At 46.4% G+C, this 14,644-nt stretch overlaps 1 long non-coding RNA gene across 1 annotated transcript; it reads right to left on the reverse strand.

The window, feature by feature from the left end:
- Positions 1–1,446: 1,446 nt before the first annotated feature.
- On the reverse strand, positions 1,447–14,383 carry LOC144785696 (uncharacterized). The gene is made up of 3 exons (XR_013602025.1): positions 13,789–14,383; positions 13,243–13,747; positions 1,447–2,828 (listed from the first exon to the last, which is right to left on the reverse strand). It is a non-coding gene; the product is annotated as an uncharacterized LOC144785696 (long non-coding RNA).
- Between the last annotated feature and the right edge of the window lie 261 nt (positions 14,384–14,644).

The raw sequence follows: 14,644 nt of genomic DNA on the forward strand, positions 1-14,644 counted from the left end.
TTAAGCTATTGACATTGCAAATGACAATGGGGCCGATTCACAGAACTAACTTAAGACAAAATCCTAAACCTACAACTTTTGGTATTCACAGAAGGCATTTAGTAGTAGTAAAGTTAGGATTTTGTCTTAAGTTTGACTTAGGACAAACTTAAGTCTGTCTTAAGTCTGTCTTAAGTTTGTCTTAAGTCTGTCTTAAGTTTGTCTTAAGTCTGCCTCAAGCCTGTCTTAAGTCAAAGTTAAGACAAAATCCTAACTTTACTACTACTAAATGCCTTCTGTGAATACCAAAAGTAGTAAGTTTAGGATTTTGTCTTAAGTTAGTTCTGTGAATCGGGCCCAGAGCCTTTTATTTAAGTTTTTGTTTTTTAAACATAAATAAAAGGCATTGTCATTTACAATGCCAATAGCTTAAACTCACGTAAATGCGAGACCTATTGCATTGCAAATGCTTGTTACCTTCAGCGACAGAATCAAATTCATTCACACCATAGAACCCACCAGGACCAACCATATCTTTGTACACTTCACCATCACCGGTGCCCAGCATACCAACACCAGGCATCCGATCTCCTCCCATCACAGCGGGAGCAAGGTCACAAAATGCAGTAGTCACAGGCTCTGACTACATCCCAACCCAAGACCTTCACCGCCTAGATCACCGACAGCGCCTACAGAGTTTCCCCACTGAAACCCATTAAATCCAACAAGATCACCAAACATGCCAGCTGGTACACCCCAGAACTCAGGACCACCAAGTGCAACTGCCACTAACTGGAGAGACGTTGGTGTGCCACCAAGAACCCTGCCAAATGATCAGTTCACAAAACAGCCCTCAGCAACTATCATCGGCGCATCAAAGAAGCAAAGAAAGCAGTCATCACAACCTGCATCCACTCCTCATCCATTCACTAAAGGAACACTTCAAAACAGTCAAAGAATTTGCCAACCCAACAGTTATAGAGAACACCAACCCCCTCCCAAGAACCCTGCAACACCCGCTCATCCTACTTCCACAGACAGATCACCAACATCTACTACAAATTCAACATCCAACCCACCACCCGCAACCCTGATGGCCTCAAGCAACCAGTGCACACCACCCAAACCATTACCACCTGGTCACCGCTCACCGCCCTGACCACCTCAGTATTCATGTCTTTCATCCACTCCGGGGCACCCACCCACACCTACCCCAACAACCTCTTCAACCTTGCAACAAACCCTATCAGCATATAACTCACTAGCATCCTCAATACTTCCATCTCTTCAGCAACCTTCCTGGATGAATGGAAACACGTAGACATCAGACCCTCCTAAAGAAATCCTCAGCCGACCCCAACGATCTCAAAAACTGCAGTTTGATCTCCCTCCTCCCCTACCCAGCCAATGTACTTGAGGAAGCCAACAACCAGCAGCTCTCTGAATTCCTGGATCTTACCCACCTTCTGGACACCTCTCAATCAAGATTTTGTGGCAACCACAGCACTGGGACCATGCTGATTGCCACCACAGATGACATCAGAACACTCCTCGACTGTGGAGAAACCGGGGCCCTGGTCCCCCTCGAACTCTCTGCGGCATTCACCACAGTCTGCCACAACACCCTGATCAATAGACTCTATAACATAGGCATACAGCAAGATGCCCTCAATGGATCGACTCCTTCCTTTCAGAATGCACATCCGACTGCCTCCCTTCACCTCCACACACAAAGACATCATATGCGGAGTACCACAAGGATCAACCCTCAGACCCACCCTCTTCAACATCTACATAAATCCGCTTGCAGACGTCATTAGATCGCATGGACTCAACATAATCTCCTATGCAGACGACCGTCAACCGATCCTCTCGCTCATCGAGGACCCCTAATACACCAAAACCACCTCCTGCAACACCACGACCAATGCAGCGAAATGCATGAGAGACAACTACCTCCAACTCAACTCTGACAAAACTGAAGTACCTATTTTTGGGAAGAACACCTCTGCATTGAACCAAAGCTGGTGGTCTGCAGAACTCAGATCCAAACTGATTGACAATACTCGCACCCTCAGCATCATTTTCAACAGCCAACTGATCATGAAGCGACAAGTCAATGCAGTCGCCTTCTTGGGCTCCCACACACTTCGCATGCTCCACAGAATATTCAAATGGATCCCAACCAACAGCAGAAAGACCATCACCCAGGCCCTCGTCACCAGCCGCATTGACTACAGCAATACCCTTTATGCCGTCATCTCCACCCAGCTCCTCAGAAGACTCCAGACCTTACATAATGCGGCAGCCAGACTCCTCCTGGACCACCCCAAATGATCCCACATCGCCCCACCTGAGAGACCTCCACTGTCCACTGGCTCCCCATCCAGAATAGATGCCAGCTCAAGATCCTCAGGTGCACCTACAAAGCCCTCCATGAAAGAGGACATGCCTGCCTCAACCATAGACTGAACTTCCACCATCCCACTAGACACCTGCACTCCTCTTCACTTGCCCTTGCACACACACCACCACATCTGCTGCAGCTGCAGCAGTGGCCACTCCTTCTCCTACATCACTGCCATGACCAGGAACGATCAACCCTCTAGCACCGCACAGCCCCCTTGCTGCCTGACCTCAGAAAGACTCAAGACCTGGCTCTTTGACAGAAACACAGCACCCAGATACCCCTAAGAGTGACAGTGTAGCACTTTACAAATGCATATTGATTGATTGATTGATGGATCCACATATCCATAGGGAGTCCTCGAACAAATAAGGGGTCTACTGGTTATATTGCACACATTCAATACTAAAACAATAACACATTTAATATCAACATTGAAGGACTGGACTTTTAACAGTACCAGCGGTGCCAGGGAACAACACCTATAACCTTCATGGGATACCTGTTTCGGCGCACAAACTACAGAGACACGGGACACTTCCTTCGGCGTCAAAGATCAGCATTTATTACTGCAGGGAAACAAGAGTCATAAGAAGTACATAGGCATGTAGGTTCTGCGAGTCTGCTTCAAATTGCTTATGTAGGTCGCTCTCTTTTATACTAAATGTTGCCATTGCACAACATTTGGACAAAAGGTTACAATTCAGTTCCCACAGTAAAACTTCAAAAGGGTCGCTTTCATGTGTTCAGAGTCCCGCAACATAATTACAGGAGCAATGCCGGTTCCCAACTGTAAAAGTACATTTTCCCACCATTAGGCACACCCATTAGAGTTGTAAATGACCAGGAGAAAGGGACAAGGAACAGCTGCAAGGAAGTCAGACACGTGTAGAGAAAAGAGTGTGGGGGTAATATCGGAAGCATGATCGTAGGATCAAAGAGTTGGATCCCATCTCCTGCACGGCTGTCACAATAGGCCGGCACGACCAGATTACCCTCAAGCTGGGCCATCTGCCTTTGCTGTGTCATTCCTTCGGCCATAAAGACGCATGAAAGGAATATGCGTCTTCCGCAAGGCTTGGGAACTAGAGGGTCAAGGAGCGAACAGTTACCTGCTCGCTGACTACGTGAGGGCAAGAAACAAAATGGATGCCGTATCTAAAATGGAACCCGAAGGTTCAGATGAAGAACACGTAATATTAGATGAACCCTGGCAGGTAGCGTAGCAAAAATACACACACTTGCCGAACTCGTCATTTACGGCTCGTAGATACCAAACTCGTCCATATTCGGTAATGCCCAGAACGTCTTAATAATTTTTACGGAACCTCAGACGGTCCTTTTGCCCTCATGTAGGCAAGCACTAGTCGGAATCATAATCGATTTCGATACTCATCAGATCATTTAGATGTTGCTGATGCATTATTCTATCCTTCAATGCCTCTTTGGTGACAACGGGCTGTCTTATACACGTCGTAGCACAAAGGCCACATAAGGCAGGACCACATTGCACACAAAGACAACATGAGAACAGAAATGTCACAACAACCCCTATGATCATCAGAATCTTCCACCCCCAAGTCGATATCAGACCCCAAAACCATCCCAGAAGCGTCCAATTTCCTTCGTCCACGTGTATGGACTCCGAAATTTTGTGCAACTTAGAGATGGCTTGATAAACCGTTGGAGCGTTATCAGGTATGAATACGCAGCAGCTCGAATGGATGACTTTACAAACCCCACCTCTATCTGCTAGAACGATATCTAGAACCATACGGTTCTGCAACGTCATTAGTCTATCCGCCTGGAGTTCGGCTGTCAAATTACCAAGGGCATTTGCAGTTATATTGGCAGTCGATTCTACTACACGAGTTAACTGCCTCAGGTTCCTGCTATTAACCATCGGTCCCCAGAATGGTAGGAAACCCTTAAAGAAGTCTCCCGCTTCTTGTCCGGAAGTATCTTCTTTGCTAACCACACCTCTCACAATTCTAGTTCTGTGGTAATCAGAGGCCACAGTGAAAGTCGGAGGCAAAAGATTCGCAATATAGCAGGTACCCGAGAAGTCATGAGGTAACCACGTATAGGCTCGATCATAACATACAAAGTAGGTACCCTTGGCAGGCAGGAAGACAGGGGAGGAGAGCGTCGGTAAGACATACGTCTCGGTACAAGCACTCTCCCCAAACTGAGCTCTCGGATTTCGACCAAGACCTTTCAAGCAGAAATTACCAAGGTGAGGTACAATCCATATCGGTGACGAGCTCTTAAGCTGGCTCTCACCCACTGATAAGCTGTACTCAGCCTCACTTAGTTCCTTATATGCTCGCACCTCTTCCTCTGGGATGAGCGATGCGTCAAAAATATCTCTATCTAAGTCTGCAATAGCTCTCGTCAGAGTCTTGTGGTACGGGCCAGGACCAAAGTTTGCTGAGCGTGGTTCTCGATGGGGGTAGGAATCTAGTGCGCTACGGAACATAGTTTGTAATGCTCGAGCTGACCCTTGCGCACTATAAGGCAGAACTAAGTACGGAATACCTTTATCCATGGTATGTGGCATTAACCCACACACCCAACAATTGGTAGTGTTTACCACTAACTGATGCTGATGCAAGAGTTGGATAAAAGAGTTGTTTCTGAATTCCGCACGTCTGACTTGTTCGTGTTGAGGCAGAAGATAAAAGGAATGTGGAGAGACAGTTGAAACGAAATATAGATTATGAGATGTAAGAGTAGGTGTAGCAGAAGACAATAGGAACTGGGACCCATAATATACTCCCCCTACCAGTAACATAGATATGGTGAGGAACAGTATGATCACCTGTGAGAAAACCCATTTCGTATGAAACATTTTATGCAATGCAGATCTTTGCGCCAACATTTCCTCTCTTTTCGACAGCTCAGACAATGATGATTCCATCCCCTAACGACCGTCCGCGACGTTCTTGACGCACTTCGTTCTGAGTAACGATTATCAATTCCCAGGAGTTCCCAGAAATCGATAAAAGAAACCAACCTTGTGTCGATAGCTGCTAAACAGAAGGAAGTACCCGCACGGCCTTACGGTCAACCTGGATGGTAGGTTCTAGCTAAATAATGTTCTTGGCTGTATGAAAAAAGGAAAAAGATACACAATATATAATGTCCACTGTTTTCAGAGCAATGTAGAACCTAGAAACAAAAAAATCTTTTTATTTGTGGCTCGTGCGTGAACGAAGAAAGTATCGGCTGCTTCCAGGGCGTGTCTGATCTTCAAACAGTGGATTGGATGGCAAATGAGTGTTCAATTGTTCAGGCAATTTTTCAGAGTTCTCCAATGGCGATGGCAAAGAAATTGTTCGAGGGGTGTCAGCTATGGACTGAGCTTCGCTGAACGGAACAAAGTGTTGTGGAGTGTCTGTTTCACAAGAAGAAAAACCTCTTTTCATCCAGGTGTCCGACGGCAAAGGAAGCGGGACTCTTTTGGTGTGGGTAGCGTGTACCCAGTTTTTCCGGCCTTCCAGCCGAACTGCCGTTCTCGTTGCTAGCTGTACCTGGAACGGTCCCACGAATCTCGGCTCAAGATTCCGCTTTCGTCCGAAGTTTCGGACAAGAATCCAATCTCCGGGTTGGAGCCGATGACCAGGACCCTCTGTTTGTGACGGCAGAGCCTCAAAGACCTGTTGATGAATCAAACTCAATTTAGCAGTCAGATCATAGAGATAATCGATCAACATAGGGTATTCGACTCTATCAAATTCTTTAGGTCTTGGGACTCCCCATACATTAGCAGGACGGCCGAACACAATCTCGTATGGGCTGAGCCCTACTCGAGAGTGTACAGTTGCCCTGGTCGACAGGAGAGCTAGAGGCAAAGCGTCGGGCCATGATAAACTAGTCGTTGCCTGAATTTTAGCCAATTTCAGTTTTAGGGTGCCATTATATCCTTCCACCAAGCCTGCTGATTGTGGATGGTTTGCACTATGAAATTTTTGCACGATCCCTAAACCGCGACACACACTCTTCATCACACTCCCAACAAACTCACTTCCATTGTCCGACCATACGATCCGAGGCATTCCGTAACGAGGAAAATATTCTTTGAGCAAAATTTTTGCCGTGGATAAAGCCGTATTATCCTTAAGGGGGTAGGCCTCAATCCACCTAGAGAATGCACAAACCACAACCAAAACATACTTCAAGTTGTTACATCGGTCCATGTGGATAAAGTCCAACTGGATGACTTTGAAAGGGTATGTAGGAGGGGCAAAATGGCCAGGAGGAGTGGGGGTGCCCTTACCAGGATTGTGCATCAAACACACCATACAATTCTTAACCACTCTCTCGGCACACTTAGTAATCCCATCATTCTTCCATACATGAGACAACAACTTGCATATGCCTTTCGTGTTGATGTGCGCCATACCATGAGCCATTGTAACAACAGCGAGCACATACGCATCCGGTAACATCCATCTCTGCTTCTCTGATAAATCAACCCAGCATCCATTCTCATCCAATCTTCCAGTGCTCTCTTTCCATTTAGTCCTTTCCGTCTCAGTGGCTTCATTCTGTATTCCTTTCACACTTTCAAATGTGTCTTCACACATACCAGTCTCTGTTGGCCATCTCACTGAGTTCGTAACATACATTCTGTTCGTCAAATCTTTAGCCGTCTCTTTAGCCGTTTCATCCGCAAACGCATTACCACGACCCACATCGTCCGTTACTTTCTGATGTGCGCTACATTTGACTATGGCCACCTGTTTAGGCAATGAGAGTGCATCTAAAAGATCATTTACAAGCTGACCATGCTGAATCTTCGTGCCATGCGACGTAAGGAATCCTCTCTCTCTCCACAGTCGTCCAAAACTATGTGCCACACCAAACGCATACTGGCTATCTGTAAACACATTCACCCGTTTATCTTTAGACAACACACACGCTCTCGTCAATGCGATCAGCTCAGCAGCCTGAGCCGAATTCTGACTTAATCTTGCGCTTTCCACAATCGTACTCAATGTTACTACAGCATACGCAGTCGTCACATCACCATTTGGCAACTTAAAACAGGAACCATCCACATATAAAGTACCATCGGGATCTGCCAGTGGAGTATCTTTTAGATCAATACGGCCCTTAGTCTCCTCCTCAGTTCTGAGATAGCAGTCATGTACTGTTTCACCACTTGACTCCGTGTCGATCGGCAGCAATGTTGCTGGATTCAACACATTACATCGTTTTATCCGTATATGACTGGCCAACAACGTCAACTCATATCCAGACAACCTTGCGCTCGTCAAATGTTGAGTTTTCGTTCGACTCAATAGAGTGTCAACTGCATGCGGAACCATCACCGTAAGCATATTATCCATGACTAGACCTGCGGACTGTCGAATGGACGCCGCAGCTGCCGCTGTTGCCCTTAAACAACTCGGCAAGGCTCTGGCTACTGGGTCTAAAGTCGACGAAAAATAGGCGCATGGGCGTTGCTTGCCGCCAAAAGGTTGTGTCAGAACACTCAACGCGCAACCATCCCTCTCGTGAACGTATAGTGTAAACGGCTTACTGTAGTCAGGAGTGCCCAACACAGGAGCCGAACACAACGCATCACGTAATTCAGAAAAACTTTTCTGACACTCTTCAGACCAAGACAATGGGGATGGAACATCTTTGCACGTAAGAGCTATCAATGGTTTCGCCAACAATGAAAAATTTGGAATCCATTGTCTACAATAGGACGTAATACCTAAAAAGGCACGAACATCTCTCTGGGTTTTTGGCACAGTCATTCGGGAAATCGCTGCGATTCTCTCTGGGGTCAACCTTCTCCCTTCTCTTGACAATAAGTGACCTAGATAGGTGACTTCTTGACAACAATATTGTAGCTTTGAAGGTGATACCTTGTGATGTAAGTCATGTAGATAGTGTAACAATGATACCGTAGCCGTTTTGCAAATAGCTTCTGTATCAGCTGCCACTAAAAGATCATCAACGTATTGAATCAAAGCCGCACCTGTCGGTAAAACAAAGGCATCAAGTTGACCTTTAAGTGCTTGGCTGTAGATTGACGGACTCTCACAGTAGCCCTGTGGAGCGCGTTTTAGCCTAAAACTGCGACCACCTAATGAGAATCCGAATAGGTCTCTGCTTTCCTCGGCAATCGGGATACTAAAGAAAGCATTCTTTAGATCGATCACTGTGAACCAGGAGGCAGATGCCGGAATCATTGTTAGTAAGGCCGTAATGTCGGGAACCACAGGAAATTGTGGAACCACTATTTTGTTCACCTCTCTCAAATCTATTACGAAACGATACACAGGAGGTTTAGTTGGGTCAGTTCGTTTCAGAATTGGCAATACAGGGCTATTACACACGTTTCCACGAGTTTCTTCAACAACACCTTTTCCAATGAGATCATGAACGATTGCTAACAGCGCTCGTTCGCCCTCGAGAGAAATACGATATTGAGGTAAACGTGGTAACCGCGCATTTGGTTTCAATTGAATCACATAGGGTGGAATGTCTAACAGGCCCACATCATTGGGACCTGTGGCCCATAAGGACGCAGGGAGGGAATTCAATTCCGGTGGAAATTTATCGACCGACAGATACATGGGAGAGATCACTCTCCGTCCCAATGTAAGCTCCACTCCTTCGGGGGAACAATACAAAGTTGCATATAATCGTTTTAACAAATCCAGACCCAAAAGATTCTCACCACAACCTGTAGATAGAATCAGTGGGGCCGTTAGCTCACGAGGTCCAATCATAAGGGGCAAAGGACTAGAGACTGGGTTACTAACAGGGGCGCCGGAGAATCCAACGGAAACGTTCGTTAAGCCAGACAAAGGTGCGCCAGGGAGTTTCGAATGCCTGATGGAACTTTTCGTCGCACCAATGTCTAACAGAAAAGGCTCAACTACACCCGATGTAGCCACTGCAACGTAAGGCCCACTCTGATCGACCGGAACTGACACTACTCCCTCTCTTTGTCGTTGGCTATCCTAGTAATGGTCATTTGCAACAGTCTCATGCTCTACGTAATAATCGTCCACATTATACTGTGCAGATCGAACTGACCCCGCATTCCGCTGGTCAAAACAATTATTCGCATCCGATTGATTTTGATGACGATCAATCTGATTGTGGGATGAACCACGACCTCTACCTCGTGATGCCTGTTGAGGACCACCACCACGGTTTCCACGTGTCGACACACCATTCAGGCGGTCCCGTAAGGCAAGACAATCATATTTTAGGTGTCCCTCTTTCCTACAATATGCGCACTGATTATACCCAAGTGAAGATCTATAATCAAAGTTGTCAGAGCGCGGCTGCATCCTATCGGGCTGTGCTCGTGGTCGATACTGCTGTTGTGAATTATTTTGGTTTGATCGTGGAGGATATGCTTGCTGCAACAAAACCTTCGTTTTGAGCTCCTTCGTTTTCTTTTCTACACGATCACTTTCTTCCTTTTCCCTATTCTCATAGTATTGAGCCGTTGCTAGTATTTGCGCAGGAGTTGAAACCGCCCATGCACTCTCTGAATTCTTCAATTTGTTGCTTAGCTCAGGCAACAAATTCGACACAAACTTGTCAACAAATAACCGCTGGCCTCCCTCAGCGCCCATGTCCTGGCCGCTGTGGTCGACAAACGCGTCCTCAAACCTCGTGAAGAAATCCGAGACACTCTCGTCTTTCTTTTGCTTACAGGCAGATAACTTATCCCAGTTCACCTTCATCGCTGGCATGAGAGTTTTCATGAGCGTAATTATTTTCTGAGGCAAATCCAAGATCAGCTGGTCAGGCTTAGCCCCACCAACTTGTAGTCCATCAGCCGTTATCAATGCAGCCCAATCACCCCCTAATTCAACTGCGTGGTCAGCTTGACGAATTTTCGCCCAAACTGGTTGCGGTACAACATTACCGAACAACATGTCGATGTCGGCAATGTTCATAATAGAAGCTTCCACCAGTTGTGATAACTCCTTATAATAACCAGTCGGATTCTTACGCGGATCAGGCAAGGATTGCTTCACTTGCAAGACTTCCGATCGTTTCCATGGAAGATGTATCCATACCCTCCGAAAATGCGGTAAAACCGGAGGGGCAGCACCAGGGTCACCAGGCACCCAAAGTGGCGGAACCTCTCTCATAGGATACTGACCAGGAACCGATTTCCAATTCTCAGTGGTATCATCTAATGACACCCGAGAATGTGCTGTGGATCTGAACGCTAATAAGCGTTCCACGGCACGTCGTACATCTTCACCTATAATCATACCGTTCGAAAAGTGACTCTGAAGTTCAATTATGTCGGACGGTACATTATCTACCTCATCATTATACCATTCTTCCCTCAAAAAGTTACACATCTCTTCAAACACGAATCTCTGCGTAGGCTCATTAAACTGAGAAAACGTGTCGAAGACCACACGTGGAGTGTAATTAGCAGGATGTCTTATCCACCTATGTGCCATGGTTACTAACGTCTCTTTCTCCCTACCACTAGGGATCTGACTCCGTCTCTGAGGAGTTTCAGATAAATTAGAGGAGAATAACGGACTAGAAAGTGGTGAATAAAGGGTACCAACAGAGTTAGGAACACGCTTACGAACAGAAGGAGAAAGAAAAGCAGGGGCAACAACACTGGAGGTGAAGGAAGGCATAGTAGGAACGGACAAGGTAGTTGGAGCAGCAGAAACAACAGTCTGCGAAGGTACAGGTACAGGAGCAGTAGGAACAAGGACAGGTGGTGGAACAAACGTAGGGTTAACAGCGGGCTGACCCGCAGCCGCTGGAGCAACAAGAGGTACAACAGGAGGAACAACAGGAGCAGCTACAGGAGCAGTAGCACCCTGTACATAAGGAGGTGGTGATTTCATCAAATACGATAACAAGGAATCCTCCTTCGAATCTTCTTCTTTCTTCTCTAGACTACTCGGTAAAACCGGGTAACATTTATCTATTTTCATGTGATGCAATCTAGTAGAAATTTCCATTTCCTTTTCTTCTTTATCCTGTCTACATTCTCGTATAGTTTGCATTATCGGAACGAACCCTTGTTTTTGATCCTTTTTGAGTTGTTTGATTTCTTTCTGCTTGGCCTCTTTACGCCATATCCGAAAGGAATCAAACATAGCTGGCATAGCTTTCTTTAAAAATAATTTAGCCTCAAGATTGTCTAAAATCGAAAGTTCAAAAGTTCCATGTGGTGGCCATCTAAGGTCACCGTCTTTCTTTGTATAGCGGATCCAGTAATCATTATATATTATAGGACCCACCCCATGTCGACTATAAAGATCATGTATCGGAGTTCCAACTGGAGGTATCGGACACGAGTCCTCCAACCGGGAATCCATTGCGCAACATTTGAAAATACGAAACAAACCACTATGGCTAGGCATCGTGCACACTAACCTAGTATCAAACTTCAAGGATTACCGAAGTAATTAAACCTCGTGTAAGTCAAAACCCTCGGTTTTTGGCAATTGCAACTGTCAAATAATACTAAGAACCGATACTAAGAACCACAAATGCAATGGAACCATGCAATACAACAAAGCCTTAAGGCTATCACAAAGCTCGGAGAGCTAACAACAAAGCCTGAGGAGGCTATAACAAAGCTCAGGGAGCTATTACAACAAAGCCTTAAAGGCTACAACAAAGCTTTCAAAAAGCTAGAACAACCACTAAGGACTGGGAGCGACCCACAAATACTTAACTCAGAACTTCAATGGCGTCACCAGGAAGGCCCGTCTATCGTCTCGCTTGTACGTAAGGTCTGCACCGGGCGTCGAAGACAGGTCGACAGTCAGGGCATCGGTCCGTCACAGCCGTCAGGAGGCGGGAATCTTCATAAGGAAAATCGTCGGGCCACTTATTTCGACAACAGGATCGATGAAGCGGGGTGCACCTTCCCTCGGAGATTTCACACGAAGTTCCTCACGATCATCAGGCTTTGGACCGGTACCGCTGAAGTGGCCCCACGTTGGGCGCCAACTGAAGGACTGGACTTTTAACAGTACCAGCGGTGCCAGGGAACAACACCTATAACCTTCATGGGATACCTGTTTCGGCGCACAAACTACAGAGACACGGGACACTTCCTTCGGCGTCAAAGATCAGCATTTATTACTGCAGGGAAACAAGAGTCATAAGAAGTACATAGGCATGTAGGTTCTGCGAGTCTGCTTCAAATTGCTTATGTAGGTCGCTCTCTTTTATACTAAATGTTGCCATTGCACAACATTTGGACAAAAGGTTACAATTCAGTTCCCACAGTAAAACTTCAAAAGGGTCGCTTTCATGTGTTCAGAGTCCCGCAACATAATTACAGTAGCAATGCCGGTTCCCAACTGTAAAAGTACATTTTCCCACCATTAGGCACACCCATTAGAGTTGTAAATGACCAGGAGAAAGGGACAAGGAACAGCTGCAAGGAAGTCAGACACGTGTAGAGAAAAGAGTGTGGGGGTAATATCGGAAGCATGATCGTAGGATCAAAGAGTTGGATCCCATCTCCTGCACGGCTGTCACAATAGGCCGGCACGACCAGATTACCCTCAAGCTGGGCCATCTGCCTTTGCTGTGTCATTCCTTCGGCCATAAAGACGCATGAAAGGAATATGCGTCTTCCGCAAGGCTTGGGAACTAGAGGGTCAAGGAGCGAACAGTTACCTGCTCGCTGATTACGTGAGGGCAAGAAACAAAATGGATGCCGTATCTAAAATGGAACCCGAAGGTTCAGATGAAGAACACGTAATATTAGATGAACCCTGGCAGGTAGCGTAGCAAAAATACACACACTTGCCGAACTCGTCATTTACGGCTCGTAGATACCAAACTCGTCCATATTCGGTAATGCCCAGAACGTCTTAATAATTTTTACGGAACCTCAACATATGCTATTGCATTGTTTGTGAGTGGTTATATGGATGCAGGTGGCTGGATGTATGTGTGTGTGGGTGTGTGTGTGGTTGTGTGGGTGTGTAAGTGGGTGTGTGAATTTGTGTGTTGGTATGTGAGTGGCTGTGTGAGTAGATGTGTGAGTGGTGTTGTGAGTTTGTGAGTGGGTGTGTGCACCCACTCACACATCCATGAAATCAATCACATACCCAATCACAAACTCACACAGCTACCTGCTCAAACACCCATACATCCACTCACAGACCCATATAAGCATACACACACTCACAGGCCCATATAGCCACTCACATGCCCACTCATACACATACAGCCTCTCACACACACTCGCAGACCTACTCACATGCTTACATACCCTCTCACTGACCCATGCAGCCACTCACTCAACCACTCACTCACCCAGAAAACTGCTCACACACCCGCTCACAGACTGCACAGACACTCACACACCCACTCACACCCCCATACTGCCACTCACACACCCACTCACACACCCATACTGCCACTCACACACCCACTTATATACCCATACAGCCACTCACACACTCCCTCACAGACCCATCCAACCAGTCATAGGCCCACTCACACACCCATCCCGACACTAACACACCCACTTACAGACCCCAAAAAATACTAACACATCCAATGACAGAACAACAAAATGAATCACATACCAACTTACAGAACCACATAGCTACTCATACACCCACACAAGCACTCACACACACAAACAGCAGCACACCAACTCACACACGTACATACCCACTTACAGACCCATACAGCCACTCACATACCCACTCACAGACCCAGAAATCCCTGAGACACCCCCTCACAGACCGCACAGACACTCACACACCTACTCACACACCCATATAGCTACTCTCACATTCATACAGCTACCCACACACTCACTCTCAGACCCATCCAGCCACTCACAGACCCACTCACACACCCATCCAGCCACTGACACTCATTTCCAGGCCAACAAAGCCACTCACACTCCAATTCACCCACCCACGCAGCCACTCACAGACCCACAAAATCAATCACACGTCCGCTCACAGACCCAGACAACTACTTGCACAGCCATAATTACACCTGAACAGGATGCAGTCTTTCAAGTTGTTAAGGAACACCCTGTTGCCTGTGAAATGGACTCCGTCTTTTCAATATATCCTGACCATATCGAAGCGTAAGTTGCTGTGGTATTTTGTTCCCATGTTGTGGTCTCAGAGGAATGCAGAAACAGTTTTATTGACATGTTTCCTGGATTTCTCTCTCTGTTGACACATTTTGGTAGGCCACTAGCACTTTTGTCTTTGGCAAATGTTGAAGAACACTAAAGCAGTA

This window comes from Lissotriton helveticus, chromosome 10 (assembly GCF_964261635.1).
Source record: "Lissotriton helveticus chromosome 10, aLisHel1.1, whole genome shotgun sequence".
Classification (NCBI taxonomy): domain Eukaryota; kingdom Metazoa; phylum Chordata; class Amphibia; order Caudata; family Salamandridae; genus Lissotriton; species Lissotriton helveticus.